The sequence below is a fragment of the Corapipo altera genome, unplaced genomic scaffold (assembly GCF_003945725.1).
Source record: "Corapipo altera isolate COAL_440 unplaced genomic scaffold, ASM394572v1 169, whole genome shotgun sequence".
NCBI lineage: Eukaryota > Metazoa > Chordata > Aves > Passeriformes > Pipridae > Corapipo > Corapipo altera.
The window spans coordinates 3,106,234-3,125,668 of NW_020884946.1; the positions used below are offsets into that span (position 1 = coordinate 3,106,234).

General features: G+C 53.4%; 2 long non-coding RNA genes across 2 annotated transcripts; one reads left to right on the forward strand and one right to left on the reverse strand.

The window, feature by feature from the left end:
* Window positions 1-4,076: 4,076 nt before the first annotated feature.
* LOC113956266 lies at window positions 4,077-7,810 on the forward strand. Its single transcript, XR_003530790.1, has 3 exons — window positions 4,077-4,210; window positions 4,833-4,920; window positions 5,606-7,810. It is a non-coding gene; the product is annotated as an uncharacterized LOC113956266 (long non-coding RNA).
* An 8,886-nt stretch (window positions 7,811-16,696) lies between these two features.
* LOC113956248 lies at window positions 16,697-19,420 on the reverse strand. Its single transcript, XR_003530783.1, has 2 exons — window positions 18,806-19,420; window positions 16,697-16,991 (listed from the first exon to the last, which is right to left on the reverse strand). It is a non-coding gene; the product is annotated as an uncharacterized LOC113956248 (long non-coding RNA).
* Window positions 19,421-19,435: the final 15 nt, after the last annotated feature.

Genomic DNA, 19,435 nt, shown 5'->3' on the forward strand with positions numbered 1-19,435 from the left:
CTGGCAGCACCAAAGCCACCACATCCAAGCTGGATACCCATCCTGTGCTTCATCTTGCCAAAATTTGGTTACACCCTCACAAGGAAGAGCAGGAAACCTCCCAGCACTGCTGCTGTAGGAGCCAGTTTGGTGCCACAGGCAGAGACGTTTGGGACAGCGGGGCGTTTGCCTGGAGTCATTCTTAAATCATGGATGATTTTCCGGAATGGTTTCGACACCAGCTCGAGTGATGGGAAAGTGTGTGGGATGTGGGTGTGGAGGTGATTTTTCCCGGGAGAGCCGTGGTGCTCCTGTGCTGGGGCGGCCTCACCTCGCACAGCCTTGGCGGGTGGCTTGGATTGGTCTCTCTGGTGTCACCCGTGTCTCTGTGACAGTAATGGCAGTGCCACCATCCTGTGGCCCTGCTGGGGCTTTCCTGGGCTGCTCACCCTTTGCTGTGACAGCCGGTGTAGCTTTTCCACTTCCCCTCGGATCCGCGGCGCGTGCGCGCGGTCCGGGAGGGAGCACAGTGTGCAGTGGCAGCTGCATAAACCACTGGTGGCTTCTTGTGATATCAGTCATGACACAGCTCAGAAAGTGCAGGGCCTGCGATGCTCCATCATTATTTTTTCCCTTTCCTAGGAAAAGCTTGGAATGCCATGCAGCTGGTGCAGAGAGTGCCGGTGTCCCAATCCAACCATCCATGAGTGATTCCCAGTGCTGCTGCAGAGCCCCCTGGGACTGTGTGGGAGCAGGACCTGCGCCCACACAATCCCACGGGACTGGTGGCTCTGCTTGGGAAAGTCTGTCCTCTGCAGCTCTGTAATCATTTTCCGTGGCATGTGATCCTGGACAAACGTGTTTTCCTCTTGGAAAATCATGCTTCTTGCCTGCGGTGTTAAGAGAGAGTGTTGGAAAATGGCTTTTATTCCAGAGGATCTGCTCCCTCCCGCTGGCTGCAGTGGGTTCCTGGTATGTGGCAAACGGCTCTGTTAAACGGTGTCTCCCGTTGATTTTGTGGGAGCAGCCACTCCCAGGCTGTGGCTGCCACCGTTGTGCCACTTCCTGAGCCTCACCCGGGGAGCAAACGGCTCAGTGACACTGTCACACCCCCACTTGGTGACGAGAAAACACATCCAGGGGCTCCCATCCCACTGCTCCTGCCTCCCACCTCGTAGGGCCACAGGTCAGGACAGGGTTAGATGGGATATTGGGAAGGAATTCCTGGCTGTGAGGGTGGGGAGGCCCTGCCACAGGTTGCCCAGAGAAGCCGTGGCTGCCCCTGGATCCCTGGAAGTGTTCCAGACCAGGTTGGACGGGGCTTGGAGCAACCTGGTCTAGTGGAAGGTGTCCTTGCCCATGGCAGGGGTTGGAATGAGATGAGCTTTAAGATCCTTTTCAACCCAAACCATTCTGGGGTTCTGTGATTTCAAACCCCAGGGGTTTGGGCAGCCTGAGCTGGGGGATGGGGACACTCCTCGATGGCATTGCAGGAACTGTCCCATGAGAGGCGTGTGGGATGCAGGAAAAGGGATCCCAGCCTTTACCTCCCTCTGCCTCCCCAAACTGTCAGTTTGATGTGCTTGCTGCCAGTGCAGTGTCCTGTCAGCCCAGGGGGGAAGCTGTGGGACATCAGTCTCGTGGTCTCCTTTCACATCCTGAAAGAGAAATTTAATTTTCTGGGGCCATGCAAAGCGTGGGGTTCATGCAGCACTGCTGGGCAACCACAGCCCTGCTTTCTAGCCCTGAGCCCGAGTGTTTGGGTGCTCCCAGCCCCAGGGAGTGACCTGGGACCTCCAGGGTGATGATGTTCCAGGCTTGTGTCCAAGCTCAGTGGCCTCTTGAGGCTCAAGTTCTCCCAGCCACCATCCTGTGGGAAGGGGAAGGAAGAAGGGTGGCTGAAACTCTGGCCTTTGGAGATATTTTTGGAGGATGTCTCCCACTGGACAGCTGAGTCCACCCCAGGTTTGCCACTGGAGGTTTCTCCCATCCCTGTGGGAACACATGGCCCACAGACAGCACCTCCATCTTCAGGCCTGTAATTATTTGTGCCCATTATTTCTGCCCTCACGAGCTCCCATGTGGAATGTGGGGGCAGCTGAGGCCTTGTCAGGGTGACTCGGATCAGGTGGCAAAACAGAGCTCCTGCTTTGCCGTGGGCGCTTTTTTATTCCTCTTGCTCTTCTGGGTTTGGTTTTGGGGATTAGTTATAAAAAGGAAAAGGCTGCGGAAGTGAGGAGGCAGCAGTGGGCGGGAGGGAAGTGGCCTTGGGGAAGCAGCTGGGCTGGAGACGGCTCTGGCTGAGCTGGGATGTGGTTCCTGGTACCCTGCCAGGGCCGGCTGAGGAGTGCAGGACATCCCCCTGCCCGGCTGCGGCAGGACACGTGGCAGGGCCCTCTCCCTGCACACTGCCAGGAGTTCGCCCTTTTCCTTCCTCTCCCGGTGACCAGGCGGGAAAAAGGCCACGTTTCTCCCTGCTGTTCCTCGCCCTGCCCTGGAGGAGGGTTTGCTCAGGGCAGCCTTGAGGCCCCATCCCGGCACGTCCCCATCCTGGCGTGTCCCTGTCCCTGCATGTCCCCATCCCTGCTGAGCCCGCGCTTCCCATTGTGCCCGAAACCTCTGACTCATCCCTCTCTGCTCCGCTCCAGTGCAGTCCCGGGCGCGTGGCAGCCACCGGCTCACCGGCGTTTCTGTTCCCCTCTGTGGGCCAGGAACCAGCTGCTTCTCTTCCCGGTGACTACTCTTCCCACTCTGCTTGGCCTCCTCCGGAGCCCATCCTGCCTCCAGCTCCACATCAGCAGAATCCTGGCCCGAGGGCCTTGGAGCAGGGGATTAACTCCCCTCTGGATAGGATCTGTGAGTCCTAAGAGGAAAACAGTTGTGCCCCTGCTGGGGATGGACGTGTCCCTGGCTGCTCCCTGCCACCCTGTGTTCCCTGCCACCTGTATTCCAGCACCGACTTCCTTGTCCAGGATGATGCACGGACCCACTCCCAGTGCAGGCTCTTGGAATCTGGTCCAAAGCCATGGAGCGGTTTTGCTCCTCCTGCCCAGCCCAGCAGCACAGGTGCTAAATCCAGCATGGCTGGTTTTGGAACAGGGCATCATTTTTTTGGGAGGGCTTCATTTCTAGGGGGGATACATCACTTTTGTGGGACGTGCATTTTTGGGAGAGCAGCGTGGATTCAGGGGTTGCTTCCCACAGTGCTTCCCAGCGCGTGCAGGACCCTGAGACCTCCAAGAGCCCCGGCAGGAGAGCAAACCAAGTGGGATGGGGCAGGTGGGTGCTGTGAATCCCACAGGAGCTGGGAGGTTTCCACGGGAGCCAGGAGGTCCCCAGGGAAGCCGGGAGAGCCCAGCCACCCCATCCCCACCACCCACACCGTGGCTGAGTCACTCCTGCAGGCTCGGTGCTTCCTGCAGTGTTTGCACCCCCCCACCCCGATTCCTCCAAACCCTTTTAGGTGCCCAGTTTCCTTTGGATTTGAGTGCAAGGAAGGAGTTAAGCAACTACAGGCTCGTGTGGATTTGGGCCAGATATTTAAAGATCCAGGGCTGGGAAGGGAAAAGGGAGGTGTGATACTCTCCAAACGCTCCCTGCAAACACCTCGGAGGCTCCCGCTGCCAGTGCCGTCCCCGCGCTCCCGGCAGCGGCTGGTGGGGGAGAGGCAGAAAATGCCTTGCTCCTATTTTTAGCTCTTCCACGGTGTCATTAGAATAATCTGGGATTGGAGAATGTTGCCGTTCAAAATTGCCTGGGAAGGCAGAACTCAAAATGGGAAGGCTTGGGATGCTGCAGGGTGAAGGGGATGGGGATGGAGAGGGAACACGTGGCCATGGTCCAACGGGAGCTGCCCGGGGAGCGCCGGTGGTGACAGGGACGAGCTGATGTGACACAGCAATTAATAGGCATGTCCTTAATTACATCCCGGGAGAGGGGGGTTTAAATAGAGACAAGGCACCTCCCAAGGTGGGTTATCCAGGCCAGAGGGAAGTGCTCAACCCTGTGCCAGTGCTGGGGACACATTTGCAGCTTTGTCAGTGGTGCCACCGGGCTCCTCACCCTGTCCATGATGGTGTTCCCATGACAGTGTTCTCTCACTGCAGCCCTTGCAAACACCCCTCTGGAGCCTGGTGTGTAGGGAATAAAACCCATCAGGAAGAGCTGAGCTAAAGGGAGGAGCTCAGCAAGGCCTGGTCAGGGAATGTCCCGCTGAACCAGGAGCAAACTGGTAGGAACTACACCCAGAATCACCCTGCTCCGAGCCAAAGCTCCTGCAGGAATCACAGCTCTGGCCACACTCCGCCCCTCACGGATCTCCCGCCCTCCTCCTCCTTTGCCCCTTGGACAATTGGGCAAAGTCCAAAGCTAAACATTAGCTCAGGTCTTGAAGCACCTGCTGATGTGCCACCCTCAGCCATTCCCTGGCCGGTTGGATCTCGTCCCCTTGGACTCAACCTCCACCTCCACGTGTTTCTCCCCCTGATTTAAGGTGCTTCCTGATCCTTCTGTGACCTCCTGGGGCCAACCATCATTTATTCACCTTTTCCCCTGATCTATGCCCCGAAAAGCAGCATCTCCCTGCTGACACATCCCTGGTGGTCCCCACAAAACCCCCTTCCCAGTACCTGTGCACCCTCCAGTTCCTCTTGCCCCCCTCCTCCTTTCTATCCCATGAGCTTCACCATCCCAAAAATACCTGATTTCACATCCTGATCTTGCAGCTCAAGTTCATCCTGGCAAAGACTACAAGTCCAAACAGTTGGGTGTTTATTTGGCTGCACTGTGGTGGGGGTTCACCACGACTGTCCTGAATTTGTGGTACCTCCATCATGAGCCCTTTTTTTTGGCAGACTGGATCATAGGAAAAGAGTTCGTGGCTTTGGGGGTCGTGGCCAGGTTGGGGAGCATCCTTCCCATCCCCACCATTCCCTGTGCCAGGTCAGAGTAGGACCAGAACATCTTCCTCTGCCACCAGACATGAAATGGAGCTCAGAGGCTCGTGGAAAACCCTGAGCAAGTGGATATTGGGTCTTGGAGGCTGAGTGGGACCCATGTGGGTGTTTGGAATGGGGTCTTGGAAGCTGGTACTGCAACCAAGCCAACTGGGAAAATGGGAAAAAGAGTCACCCCAGGCAGAGTAACAGGCACAGCTCTCAGAGCACCTCCCCTCCCTCACACCTTGCCTGGATGCACCTCCCAGCTCTCACAAGGTCCTTTTTTGGGGGGAATAAAGCACACTGAAGGGCAAGGATGGCTCCTCTTGACTCCCAGTGGTGCCATCCCACACCATCCATCCCAAGGGACCTCGTGGCTCCATTTGAGCACCCGCTGGGCCTTGAGGGTGGAGTGTGATCCTTGCACAGTTAATTGGATTTGGCCACTGTGACAGAAGGGCTGGGGATTAGGGAGCAGGGGAGGAATTACAGGCGGGGGCGGGAGCTGCCCTTGGGGTCTTTTGTCCCAAGGGATTATTGGCAGGACTGATGGATGGGGTTGGAATCATGTTCGGGATGGTCGGTGTAATCCCTTGTGGCAGCGATGTGGGTGGCCCTGGGGATGGGCATGGGGGGCTGAGGGATTCACCCCTTCTGTGGACAAACTTCCAGCTCTTGTCGGGACACAGGATGCTCCAGGTGCTGCTCCCACATCCAAGTGATGGGAAGGGCCATGTCCCGCACCGTGACCTCTCCAAATGGATCAGCAGCTCCTTAAACCCACACAATAACCACTAGCAAACCACGGAATCATCCTTTCCTGATGTCCTCTGGAATTTCAGAGTAGCCAGGCATGTCCTAGTGCAGCCCTTTCCGAGCCTCTTTAGCTGCTGCTGTTGGCTGTTATCCTCAGGGTTGGATCCTGCCCTTCCTGGGACAGGGGGTCTCTAAAGCAAACAGGGACCCCAAGGTGAGGTGAAGGGGTGAGATACTCTCTGGAAGGGGATGAGATTTCTGTTCCCAGCAGCTGGAGGTTCCCAGTGGGTAGGAAACACCAGAAATGCCCAATAAAGGGATTGTGGATGTGGGTTTCAGCCCCACAAGGGTAGAGGAGCATCACAGGGATATCCTCTGATATCCCTGCCCTGCTTTTCCAGAGCACCTGGAAGGCCTCATTTCCTTGGAAATGAGTGGGAAGTGAGCTCCCTAAATCCTCTGGACATCAGTCATCCTGCTGCCAAACTTGTCAGGGCAATCTAGCTGGAGGGGACACACAGCAACCCCAATGCACTGGCCACAAACACCTAATTAGGGTTAAAATAGCAAAAGGAAAGTGTGGTAATGCTGGCACTTGGGATTTTGGGCAATTCCAGGCTTAGGGAGAGCAATGGATCTGCTCTGGGTCATCTGCAGGCTGATAAATCAGCTGGAGCACAGATGATCCTCTGGAAAACCAAAATTCAGGAGAAACTAGTGGAGGCAAGAGAGTGATATCGGATGGTAGCTGGAAGTCACCAAGTCATGTCCCTGCTCAGAGGCCACCAAGGCATCCCCTGGAATGACATGTCAGGCAAACTCAACTTGTTGAGGCAGTGACAGAGAATTCCAGGGGCAAATCCCAGGGATTTGGTGACCAGCAGGAGCCAGGTCAGACCGTATCAAAAGTCACTCCTTATCTCCACAGGACACTGCCATCCTCTCACATCAGGAAGGTCTTCCCATATTTAATTTGGGAGACTGGAATGAGCATGGCTTGTCCTTGCCAGAGGAACCAGGCTGGTCATGCAGGACCCAAATCCATCTGGGAAGGCCAGGGGTAGCGAGGGAGCTGCTCGGAGCAGTCTGAGCCAGGCAGGGCAAGTTGGAGCAGTCCAGGAACAGGTAATTCCTGCTGCACCTCGTGGCAGGGATTACAGGCGGAGCCGCTGGGGCCGGAATGCTGGGGCAGGACGGAGGGAACCCTGTGCTCCAGCTGCATAAAAAAGGGCTCCAGCCATAAAAAAAGGAGGATGAGAGGCTGAGGGAGGCAGGAGAAGTGGAGGTGCCCTTCCTACTGAGTTTGCTCCGGGTGCTCAGTAAAGCCTGGGAGTGGTGGGAATCGGGACACACAGGCACCAGCCTGAGGGTGTCTGGAAAACTTTAAGGAATCTCCTTTTCCACCCAAAATTCCCAATTTCTCAGCCAAGCCCTGCCATCAGTGGGTTTGGCAAAGGCATGAATGAGATTCACTCAGGGAAAACCAGGAGCTTCCATAGGGACGGGGTGGCAACATGTGGCCTTGGAGTGCACTGGGAACCAGTGTGGGGTCTGTGTTCACGGGACAATGTCTTTGGCCAGCGGGATTTTTCCCCCAGGAGAGCTGGAGGGTTTGACAGTGCCCACCGTGCAGGAGTTAATTGGGTTTTCTTTCTGCTAATTGTGAGGGGAAGGGAAGAATGCCCTTAATTAATGGGAGGGCAAACCAGCCGTGCAGAATGGGCTGGATCCACCAACCCATGCACAAAAAAATCCCAGCTCTCCCCCTCGCCATAGCAACGGGGAAATGCAGGGTATCCTGCTTGTTCAGCCAAAAAAACCCCCCCGGAATACCCTCCTGGGAAACACGTTACCCTCACCGGCGAGTGGGACCTTCCCAGGGAAAACTAAGACTCAAAGTAATATTTTTCAGGGATTAAAAGACTCCTGGGGAGGTCTGGGTGCGAGGAATGGTTGGATTTGCCTGGTGCTGATGAGCACTGACGGGGTCTGATGGGACCTGTCTTGGCTGGAGGTGTCTTGTAAGGCCCTGGGAAGGACGTTTGGTCCAGGAGGAATGTTGTTCATCCCAGGTTCTCCCACCTCTTCCTGGCGTGCCCTAAATCCGGCTGTAAGGGCAGAGGGGTGGGAGGACCGTGTTCCCCTCTGCATAAATAATAATAAAAAGTCTGCAGTAAGTGTTAAAAAAATTCATTCTTGTGAATCAAACCTTGGGAGCAGAGGAAGGCTTGGGAGAGACCCCAGAGCTCGCCTCCGCAGCCGCTCCCAGTGGGAATTTAGATGTTTTCTCCTCTTCCATTCCAAGCCTGAAACATCCCTGCCGGGACAGCTGGTTCCACAAGCCCAGAAAAAAAAAAAAAAAATAACAACCCACCCCATGTGAGTATGAAAATCATATTGAAAAGAGCTGAAATTTAATTAGGTCACATCCTTGTGATCTGGTGATGCAAATCAGCGCCTGGCACTGCCTGGAAAATGTGACAGCGGTTAATGAGGAAAGCACGCCGGTGGGATTTCCCTCCGAAGCTGGACAGCTGGGGAAAACATCAGGAAAACTTCATACCCCTCTGGATGGCTGGGAGGTGAAACTCTCCTGCAGGTCTGTTTTGGGCTTGGAGCAGAGCTGTGGCCACCACCCAGGGCTGTGGTGCAGACGACGCTCGTCGGCACCGGGACAGAGTCAGTCACTGGTGCCGTCATTCCCACTGGAGCTTTTCCAAGGAGGCAAATGGGCACTGTCAGCTCCCCAGGTGTGGATGTGGGTCAGTATTGACCCCCTCATTCACCTACACCTGCCATGGATTGAGGATTGGGTGTGGAATTTCATGCTCCAGTTTGCGGCGCCAACGTCTCCGTGTCGGGGCTGATCCCACCCTTATTTTGGGGGAAAACCCAATGTTTTTGCATGACAGTGTCCAGGAGACTGTGCACATGCCAGGTGTAAATCCACAGGGAAATTTTGCTGCTGCCCTCCCTGTGAGACCCCCTGGGATTACTCAGGATCTTCCATATCTCTTGCAGCGTCTGGGACCAAAAAGCTCTCCACTTTCAATTTGGCAGCCACTGGAAAGTGAAAGGGAAACCTTCTCCCAACCCCAGCAGCAGCTTTTCCCCCACATTCCTGTGATCCAGCCTCCTGTGACCCCACTGCAGATGTCTCAGATATTTGCAGACGCTTTTAGGGCTCGGTTTGGGACGAGAAAGCCAGGCCACAGCTCTATTGCTTGGCAACAGATTTCCTTCCCAAAAAATCCCACCCCAAACCCAAGTGTTATATTTAATTCAGTGGGAAGGCAACGCCCTGTGAACACTGTCAGGGCAGCCCGGGCTTTGTGGAGGGGATATTTTGGGAGGATGGGGGTTGGTTCTGGGAAGACACAGCTGTGAGATGGGGGGGGTGCCCCCCAAGGCTTCCTACTCATGTAAAGAAAGGGCAGAAATGCCCAGATCCAGTCCCTGGGTCTCCCATAAACCAAGAGAGGACGGTGTGTCTGTCCAAAAGATCATATGATGGCACCAGGAGCCACATCAGAGCCTTTCCTTCTTGCCATGACCAGAGAAGCTGTGGCTGCCCCATCCCTGGAAGTGTCCGAGGCCGGGCTGGATGGGGCTTGGAGTAACCCCCCATGGCAGGGGGTGGAATGGGATGGTCTTTAAGATCCCTCCCAACCCAAACCATTCTGGGGTTCTACACTGTGTAATGTCTTTGGGTTTATCGAGCCCATAAAATCTGGGATCCATCGAACATCAGTGTAGACAAACCTTTGCAATTTATTTATACACACACAGATGTAAAAATATAGATGTAGGAATCTTTGCAGTTGGAGCCAGCAGCAGTCACTGGGGTTTTCTCCTTTCCCTGAGCTCCCCCCCCAGCACAGATTTAGACTGAGATCTAATTTAGATCCACATTTAAAGGCATTTTGCTTCCAGCTCCAGGCTGACCACGGCCCCACGCACGGACTGCAGCCAAGCTGAGTGTGTTAGAGGTTGGCTCTGCTACAGAAACATCATCCCATTCTTTTTTCCGAGAGCTCCAAGCTGACAAAGCAGCTGGCCTGGAAAGATGCTCAGGGAGCTCTGGTGCTGGACAACCCAGCCCTGGCACTTCTGGTCCTCCCACTCCAGGTGGCCTTTTCCAGATATATTCTGGTGGGAGGGAGCGGGCGGCACAGATCCCGCCAAAGCTGATGGAGAGGTTTTGGACCTGCTGGAAGATGCCAAACCCCCATCCTGCTGCTCCTCCCGGAAAATGGAGCCCCCAAAACCAACACCCCATGTGCTTCCCCCTCCCAGCACAGGCAGGGCCTTTGCCAGGACAGGACACGACAGCACAGCTGGAGTCTGGATTTCCTGGTGTCTTCTGGAAGCAGCTTCACGTCTTGCATTAATTGCTTTCTTAATTACCCTCGTCCCCCTCCGTGGCGTCTCCCGAGGAGCGGATGACACGCCTGTTGGACACGCTGGATCGCCCGGGTTTTCTTCCCAGCCCCGTTTATTTATTAGCCAGCGTTCCCTTCCCAACTAACCGGATTTAATATTTTTGTTCCAGTTGGCCAAGGTTTTATTGACCGTGGAGAGGCAGAAATCGCTGCCACACGCCCTCGGAGACGCCGAGGTCAGGATGGAGCACCCCGTGGCCATCCCAGATCCAAAGGGGACTGAGGAAGCAGCAGCCTGGACATCATTTTTCCCTCCGTGCTGCTCCCAAAAGCCTGGCTGTTGGCACTTAACTTACTCCAGACACACTGTATGTGCACATACATTCCTTGGCCATGCGGTCAGACCGGAAAAGATTGCCTTCAGCCCAGGAACCGCAGCGGGAAGGAGGCTGGGAAGAGCTGTGCAGGCACCGAGGCGGGAGCGCTGCAGCCTCCAGAAAAGCTGCAGTCAACACTTTTTTTTTTTAGGAGCCGTGGTGCTAAAAGAGGAACCGCTGCGGGACACGCGGTTGGAAAGGCTGAGATGGCTGAGGGGGGGGAAGGAAGTGCTTTTATTCCGGCAAAATCCCTCCTCCCTCCTGAAAATCTCCCTGCAGGACTTTGGGCAGCACGAGGAGCCCCTTTGGGTCGGAGCCCCTCCCAGGATCCCGCTCCATGAGCACTGACATGGATCCAGCTGCTCCCAGGAGCCTGGATTTTGTCACCTCTCCCACTGACATGGCTCAGTTGAAGGGTGTCTGAGAGCACCTCACCCAGCCAGGGCTCACTCCAAGTGCCCACACCATATTCCTGGTTGGAATCACAGCCAGATCCGGGCACCATCCCTTACACTCACATGGATCAGGGCAGGGTGGTTTCTGAAGGGTGGCAGAGTCACAACCCCCACAGGGAGAGTTTTGCTCCCAATCCCTCAAGCCTGATTCCACTCCCTGCTCCCACCAAACAGCCCTCTGAGCTGCCATTGGGAAGTTTGGCATCCCGCATCCCCAAAGCAGCTCCAGGCCCTGACCAACGGGAATTTTGGCAACACCAGCGTGGTGTCACAGCTCCAAGCACTGGGTGTTCCCAGCCGAGTTCTGCGCTTTGCTGGGAATCACCACAGCGGGATGGGATGCTCAGGAGCTGTGGCGGGAGCGGGGCTGAGCCCTCAGATCCCCCTGGATGGCACGAGGCTTCCATGCTCAGACATTCCAGCGCGGCGCTGCGCCGGGCTCGGAGCGCGTCAGTCACTCACCGGTGCCGCACCGGAATTTGCATAATTCCAATTATGTTTCCAAAACGGGGAACGGGCTCTGACAACAACAACTCTGCAGTGCCTTGAACAATCAGAGAAGATGGGAAATCGTTGTTTTGACGGCCCTGCAAGCGCTTTCCGCCGGCAGAAACTCAGCGGGAAAGGATGCGGCATTCCAAGTTTTCCCAATGAAACCAATGGAAATAAATGTGTTTGAGGAAGAATGAGCCTCCCCCAGGCACTGCTCTGCCTCTCTGTCCTCCCATCCCTGCAGCCCCCGTCCCCTTCCTCCCCCCCAGGAGCATCCTGGCTACCTCACCTCCTGCCTTTCCCAATTTTCTCCTGCACCCGGAGGCAAAAGAAAACCAGGAATGACGGAGCCGGTTGGATCTGCCGTTGGTGTGTTGAGCCATCGCTGCCAAGGAGGCGGGAGCAGCAGGATATTTAATCTCCATGAGTCACCTCTCCCTCCCTATCTGCCATCTGCAAGTGCTCCAGCCTGAACTGCAGGTTTGGGATCGGGCTGCTCCGGCCCCACGCAGCTGAGGATATCCCGGAGCCTTCCTTAGTGCAAGCTGGGGATGCCGGGGATTTGGCAGATGTTAAACACATCCACGGATCCAACGCCTTAAGTAGCACCTGGTTTTCCCAGGGTGGGTGCTGGGAGGTGGGATAGAGCCCAGGAGGAAGCTGTGGGTGCCGGAGGCCTCTTCTCCAGACAACGGAACCGGCGGCAAAACACTCCGTGTCTGTCGTGGAGCGCCCGCGGTTAATTGGCAACACAAGGGAGGAGGGAGCTGCGAGGAGAGACATCAGTTCATAAACCCTCAAGTGTTGGGAAGCTCCAGATTTTCCAAAGGCCCAGAAGTTACATATGCATCAGGCTGCCCAGAAACTGGCAAACTCCTGAAGGAGTTAATCCGCAGATCCCGCTCTCGGATGCCAGAACTCCTCCAGTGTCAACGTGATTAACCAGTTTCACTACTCGGGGAGTTTCCGGGGGGAGCAGGAGTGCTGGAGAGCCTGGGAGAGGGGAAAGAGGAGCTATGGAGCCCCTTCTCCCCCATGTCAGTGTTCCAGGGGACCACTGGAATGGTGAGGAGGCAAGAAGTGTTGGAGGAAGAGGTTTCAGGCTGTGACCTGGAGGCCTTGAGTCAGGGAAAGCCACAGGCAGCTCCCAACGAGGTGGAAAAGCTGCAGCTTGTCCTCGTGAGGAGCTGCATCCCCCTTCCAAAATCATAAGGGCCATGGTGGAAAGAGAAGTTGGGAAGTTTTGGTACTGTGGTTAAAAGCATAACCTCCCATCAAGGGGAAAATGCAGAGGAGGATTTCTCCACGGGGAATCAGCCAAACAGGTACGGCAGGAGCGAGATCCTGAGATTGCAGCTGCCAGGCTGCAGGCAGCGTTCCTTAAAGGAAAACACATCACTGCCCAGGTCTGCAGTATTCCCAGCCCTCCCTGGAGAGGCCGGAATGCTGCAGCCAATGTGGCCAGAAGCAGGTCCTGGACAGAGCAGTGCCGCAGGAGAGCAGCAGGAGCTCCCAGATCCCAGCCTGGATGGTGATCCTGGCTCACAAACGCCACATACTCAGGATGTTTGGAGGCAAGGGCTGGAGGACTTTGGATTCATTAGCAAGTCCAAGGCTGTAAGAGGAGCCAGAGTGAGATGTAGGGACAGCTCGTTGGCAGCGATTCAACGCCTTCCACCCCAGCCCTGCTGAGCTTGGCTCATCTTCCAGTGGGCAGGTGCCGGGGAAGCTCGTCCCAAACCTTTGTGCCGGGCAGTAAGGACTCACCCAGCACACCAGCACTGTCTGTCCTGCTGCTGCCCCTCACCTCCCTCTCAAAATGCTTTTATTTCCTGTGCTGACATGAAAACCAGTCCCACGTGGGTCATCCCAGCCCAGAACACTCATCATATTGAAAATATGAGTAACTATGATATATATATATATATATAGGGTGGAATTTAGACATTTAAACACGATGCAATTTGAACACTTAACAGACAGACTTGCTCTGGAGGGAAAGGCAGAGCCAAATCCCTGTTTCCCTGCTCTCCACAGCATGAGGGGTGTGCTGGGCTTGGTTACAGTCAGGGCAGCAGCCTGGAAGCCGCAGGTACGTGATAGGAAAAGCTTCCTAGAGAGCTGGGTGAGTTCCAGGCTAATCCAGCCCCTGTGGGGAGAGGAGCCCTGGCAGATGTTAAGTTATGGGATAACTGCACCGGCGCATCCCGGTCCGCTGGAAGTTACCAGCCACGGGGTTGTGCTGCTCCACGACAGCCCCGCCACTTCCCAAGGGAAAATGTACAAAGCTCCTCAGGGAGAAAACAGCAAATATTAACAGCACGAGGACCACGCAATCCCACGTTCCACGGGCAAAGTGCAAAGTCCCCTCGGGAGCGAGCGCCAAGCCAGCGGTGCTGCCCAGGCAGGAGCTGTCAGCACCAGGCCCTGCAAACCCTGGGGCTCCCACCCTTCATGGCATGGGTTCGTTCTCCAAATTACCAGCTTGAAATGAACGGCAGAGGTATTCTGGGGTTCTGTTCCTCTCCATCCAGGCGGGTGCCGTGCTCTGAAGGATCCCCAAGAGCATCGCTGCAGCTCAGCCCAAAATGTGAAATAAAAGTGCATTCCCATAAACCAGCCAAAGAGCCATCGGATCAGCGCAGTGTTTGCTGCAGCTTTCTGTGGATTTTCATCTCCTGCAATGCTGAGGGAGAAAACCTCCCCTCCTGCTCTATCAGAATGAAACTTTGGGATGAAGCCGGTGCCTGGCCCAGGCAGCATTACACCCATTATAGTACAAACAAGGAATCCATTCTAGGCACAGACACAGGGATAATTTAGGAGTTCATAGGACCAGAATCCCAGAATGGTTTGGGTTGGAAGTTACCTTAAAGACCATCCAGTTCCAACCCCCTGCCATGGGCAGGGACACCTTCCACTAGCCCAGGTTGCTCCAAGCTCCAAGCCTTGGACACTTCCAGGGATCCAGGGGCAGCCACAGCTCCTCTGGGCAACCTGTGCCAGGGCCTCAACCCCCTCACAGTCAGGAATTCAGGCTGTTTTCTACACCTTGGCTCCCTCCTCTCCTCTGTTTAACCACCGAAGGAGTTTTCACCCACTGAAGGGCAATTTGGGCACCAGGATACCTCTACAGATCCAGGAGTTGCTGGTGGCACCCCTGGGAGTTGTCCTCACCTGAAAACTCACAGGGAAAACAAAGTTTTTTAAGTGCTACCAATTTCCAAGCATCACCAACTTCCATCTCTCAGGACACCCATTAAACCCTGCTGAACTATTTTTCCTAACTAAAGCTGTCCTGGGAGACGCAACTAAAGAAACCAGGAGCAGAGGAGTGAAGTGCATCCTCTGGAAGGGAAAACTTGAGAGGCAAAGCAGGAGCCAGAGCCTGTTAGACCGCTGTGAGACTCAGCAGATGAGTCACATCTTGACTCTTTTCTTTCCCCCCTCCTTTTTTTAAGGAGGCCAGAGATACCTGTTCTTAAGCAAGAGCAGAGGCACTTCCTGGACAACCCGCCGCACACCCCATTTCCCGCCTGTAAAAACCACCTTCCCCACGAGCTCCCCGGGCTCTGACTCAGCCCTGCACCCTCCAGAGCTAACACAGGGCTAAAATTACACCATTCTGCTCTCTGGGTGCTCCCAGTTTTGAAAGTGAGCTGGACTGTGGGGCTCCACCTCGACCTGAAGCCCTGAGAGCGTCGGTTCAGACGTAATTCCGAAACACAGCCCTGAGCGGTGCCGGGGCCGCGCGTGGGACCCCAGAAGAGGAACTGAGTTAGTCAGCAGAGGGGACACTCTCTCACCAACAGCCCCTGGAAGCTGATTCTTCCCCATGAGGTGAGGGGGAAGCTTTTCTTTTTCATTCCAGAAAGTTCCAAAGCCGAGGGGATTTCAGATTCCACACGCTGAGCCCTTCAGGCTGGACAGATACGGGAAGCAAATCCAAGATAAAAAGCACAGTTGTGCTTTAGAGGGAAGTCTGAGTCACAGTGCTCACACCAAGGCTGCTTCCACTCTCTGCAGCGAGCTCTCCACTCCTGGCAGTAGCTTTTCCCATTCCCAATTCCCAGTGAGAAGGGATATAACCACAGGTCCACCACCGGCTCCCACAGACTTTGTGTCCAGCTGTTCTGAGAACATTTTTAAAGCAAGACATTCCTTTAGGAGGACTTGGATTAGCAGGGGTAATCTCGCATTAGGAACGGCAGGCACACTTTTTCCAAGCCCTGTCCATGAGGATCAGAGCCCTGTGAGTGAGGGCAGAGCCCTGAGTGAGTCAGGCAGGGTGCAGTGCAGTTTGGAGTCACGCTCCCCGCAGCCTGATAAGCGCCGGCATTTTGAGATGTGACTCACTACTACAACGAGAGAGACACGAGTTTCCCCCTCTGGAGCCCTGTCTCCCAACTCCAAGGAGTTTAATTAAGCCAGAGTAAGTTCATTTACACAGCCACACCCTGAGCTGACATCCAGGTAGACAGAGCCCGAACGCCCTGGAAGGGGAAGGCTTTGTGGGGGATCCACCACCCCTGAGCCCAGGGACTCCCACCTGGCTGGATAACCACGGAATGGTTTGGGTGGGGAGGCACCTCAAAGACCATCTATTCCCAACCCTCTGCCACAGGTAGGGATGCCACTGACTAGCCCAGGCAACGATGCTTCCAGAGGATTCCCAAAAGCTTTGCAACAAGGAGACAGTTCCCAGACTCGGCCTCACACCTGGAGCTGTGGGAGCCACCTCGGAGACTCTGTCAGCAGAGCCTGAGCAGCCCAGCTCCAGGCTGTGACCCTGCTGCCTCTCCCATGGGATGGCAGCTGTCGCAGTGTCCGTATCCCGCTGCTCACATCCCGGCCCCCCCACAGCCCCAGCACCTGCCCAAGTCCTTTTATCGGCTCACTCGTGTCCTGCTCAGGCACCACAGAGCCCCAGCGTCACATCTGTCGCTCCACAAGCACCTCGAGTCACTCAGCAGCCCTTCTGTCCATCCCTGCGTGTCCTACACCGGCCTCCTGTCCTCCCTTTCCAAGCAATTCCCTCCGTGGAACAGCTTCCCAAGTTACGTGGGGCTGGCACCGAGGCTGGATAACCCCGACACTGAAATTTGCTCGAGATTATTAAACGCCAAGTGGGAATATCAAAGAAGCACCATCCTCTTCCACTTATAAAAATAGTCACTCATCTAATTCTCCAAGGAATTACAGCCAGGCTTCCGAGCTGGGAGATCCAGAACAGAGCCCTCTTTATCTCAGCACAACGCCACCAGATTGCCCCTTTCTGTTTCTCCCGTAATTAAATATAAGTAACATACCAGGAGAGCTCCGCTGTGTAATTGCTTTATTTTTCTGCTTAGTAGTTCTTTACCAACACTACAGCCATATTGAGAACACAGAATTCCTGGTTACTCCAGTCAGGGGGGGTCACAGGCCACAAACTCAAGTCACTGGTCGGACACGATTTTGACGCCACTCAGAACTTACTCCACAGAACTCACACGGACACAAATCGACGCGCTTGGGACTCCAGATGGGTTTGGAAATCACCGGGTTTCGTACAGGGTTCCCACTTTATCCTGCCTGTGAGCCACTACCTCGTGGTGGAGGTTCAGCTACAGCCTAGAAAGGACATGTTGGAAGTGAAACCTGTGGGGTTTGTTCGGTACCGACGGCCCTTTATTTTTGACGTCTCTGCCACGTCTTTCAGTAACTTTTTCTCCCCCTTTCTCCTTCCCCCCTCCCCCCCCACCCCCCCCCCCCCCCCAAAAAAAAAAAAAAACCAAAACCAAAACATTAAAAAAAATTCCAGAAGCAAAAGCAGTTTCCTTTCACCTACAAAAACAGAATAACAAAGTCACTAAGGGAATACAAAGTTGTGAAGTCAACGCAAAGGCTGCCCCAGCACTTGGAAACACAGGAAACCAACTCAGACGAAAAATGAAGTTACTGAAGTTTTCATGTTGACTGAGAATAGGTTTAAGAAAGTTCAAGAACCATTAATAGAGCTTCAAGTTTTCCAGTTTAGGCATTTACTTTGTGCTTGGCTATTTTATTGATGCTCCAGAAGAAAACAGTAACCATACTCTTGTATTTTTTTTTTTTTTAGATTTTTTATACCACCACTCTTTTTTTAAAAATTTACAACAACAAGAAAAAAAAAAAAAAAAAGGAAAATAAAAGCTAGAAAATAGAGCAATGATTTTTCCAACGGCAAAAAAGCCTTGGATTAAAGTAAACTAATCCCACTTCCTCTTCTTTAGGGCTGAGATTGAAGAGTTATTTCTACATTGAGCTTCTTCAGACTCCCTAACTCACAGAGTCCATCAGTGCTCTATCTTCTAGCACCAAGAACCCATCCAGTCCCATTTGCAACCCACATCCAGACAAGTCTTTTTGGAACCATATTCTAAAAGGACCTCGAGCAAAGCATTGGATTTCAGAAGTGAATTCAGGATTTTTTTGTCTTCCCACACATCTTTGGTAAGAGCTCCATAATACAACGTACTCTCCATGCAGAGTCACCACTGCAGCAATGTAGTGTAACGCCCCCAATTCCATGTAAAACTCATATTCTTGGAAAAAAAAAAAAACAAACAAAAAATTAAGGAGAGATTTAAAAAAAAAAAAGGAAAATAAAAGCCATTTTCTTCTGGTTTTGTAGCATACATTCCTAGAATTCCCCACCGGAGTTCTAACTCCTTGAGGAAATCTGAAGTTAATCCTTAAGGCTGAATAAGAACCAGCTGCTTTTAACAGTTTGTGCACCCAGCGTTAATTAATACTTGATTGAGTTTTTTATGCAAATACTCGCCCTGGGTGGGGTTTTTGATTGGCCAGTCACCTCTACAGGCTGTGACATGGCTAACGAGCTGCTTGCCCTTTAAGAACTAATTATGGAAGTTTACATTCAGCGTCGATTCTCTCTCTCTCTCTCTTTCTCTCCCCTCCCAGCTCTCATTAGTAGTTACTCAATGGGCTTCACACATCCAACATAGTTCCCTTTCCTACAGGACTACAGCAACAACCGGGACACATGGGAGGCTCCAGCTACTCGCAGGAGCTCGGTCCAGGCTTGGAAAACTAAAGCAAGAAGTGATTTCCTCAAAATGGCCATAACTGATGTCAAAACCACCGGGCTCGAGTCGAGCTCAGCGCGGAACTCGCCCCTTTTCTCAAGGCTCCAACATGGAAAAAATAATAACAATAACAACAGTTTCCTTCTTTCTGTTGGAAAGGACCAGGAATCCTTTTAAGGTAGAGGCGAGTCAGTGCTGGATTTTTGCCTAAACATCTGCGACTTAAAGCAAAACTCGCTGCAACATTTGTAACGCTGCGTCTGCTTTTGGAAGGAACCTCCACTCGGGGGACCGGCACCGAGTAGCAAAAAACTGCAACTAAACGTCATTTTAAGACAAAAAAAAAACCCCCCTGACCTGGAACTACGGACATCGTTCCTGTCTCGCTCGCTGTGTGGTGCGGGGAGCTGCTTTGCATCCCCTCCTCATGCATGATGTATGATGGGGCAGAGCTCCCCAGCTGACACTCCAAAAGCAGTTCTTAACACTTCCCGGCGCCCGATGTGCACTTCGAAACACACGTTAACAGTGGAATTCCCACTCTCTGCCACCGCAGGCAAGAATTCCCCTCGTTAGCCTGAGCCGTGGAGCCAGACCGAGTCGCTGTTTAGTTACAGATTAACAGAACTTTTCTTTTTTTTTTAAAAAAAAAAAAAAAAAAAAAAGAAGAAGAAAAAAAAGTCCTTAATATAAAAAGACAGACTGCGGTTTGATTTTAAGCAATAATTTTCAGTTTACTAGATGAAGTCGACCTAGCAACATATCCTGCAGGAATGCAAAAAAGTAGCAATCTACAGCAAAGTGAGAGAGGGAGAGGAAAAAAAAAAAAAATAAAATATATATAATCAAAAAAAGTAGACCCAGAAAGCATACATTGAAAAATGGACCCACTCCCCCAACATCCCCCCCAAAATAATTCAAACCAGCAAAGGGCTATCGAGAGGAAACAACAACAAAAAAGAAAACCAACAACAAAAAAAAAAAAAA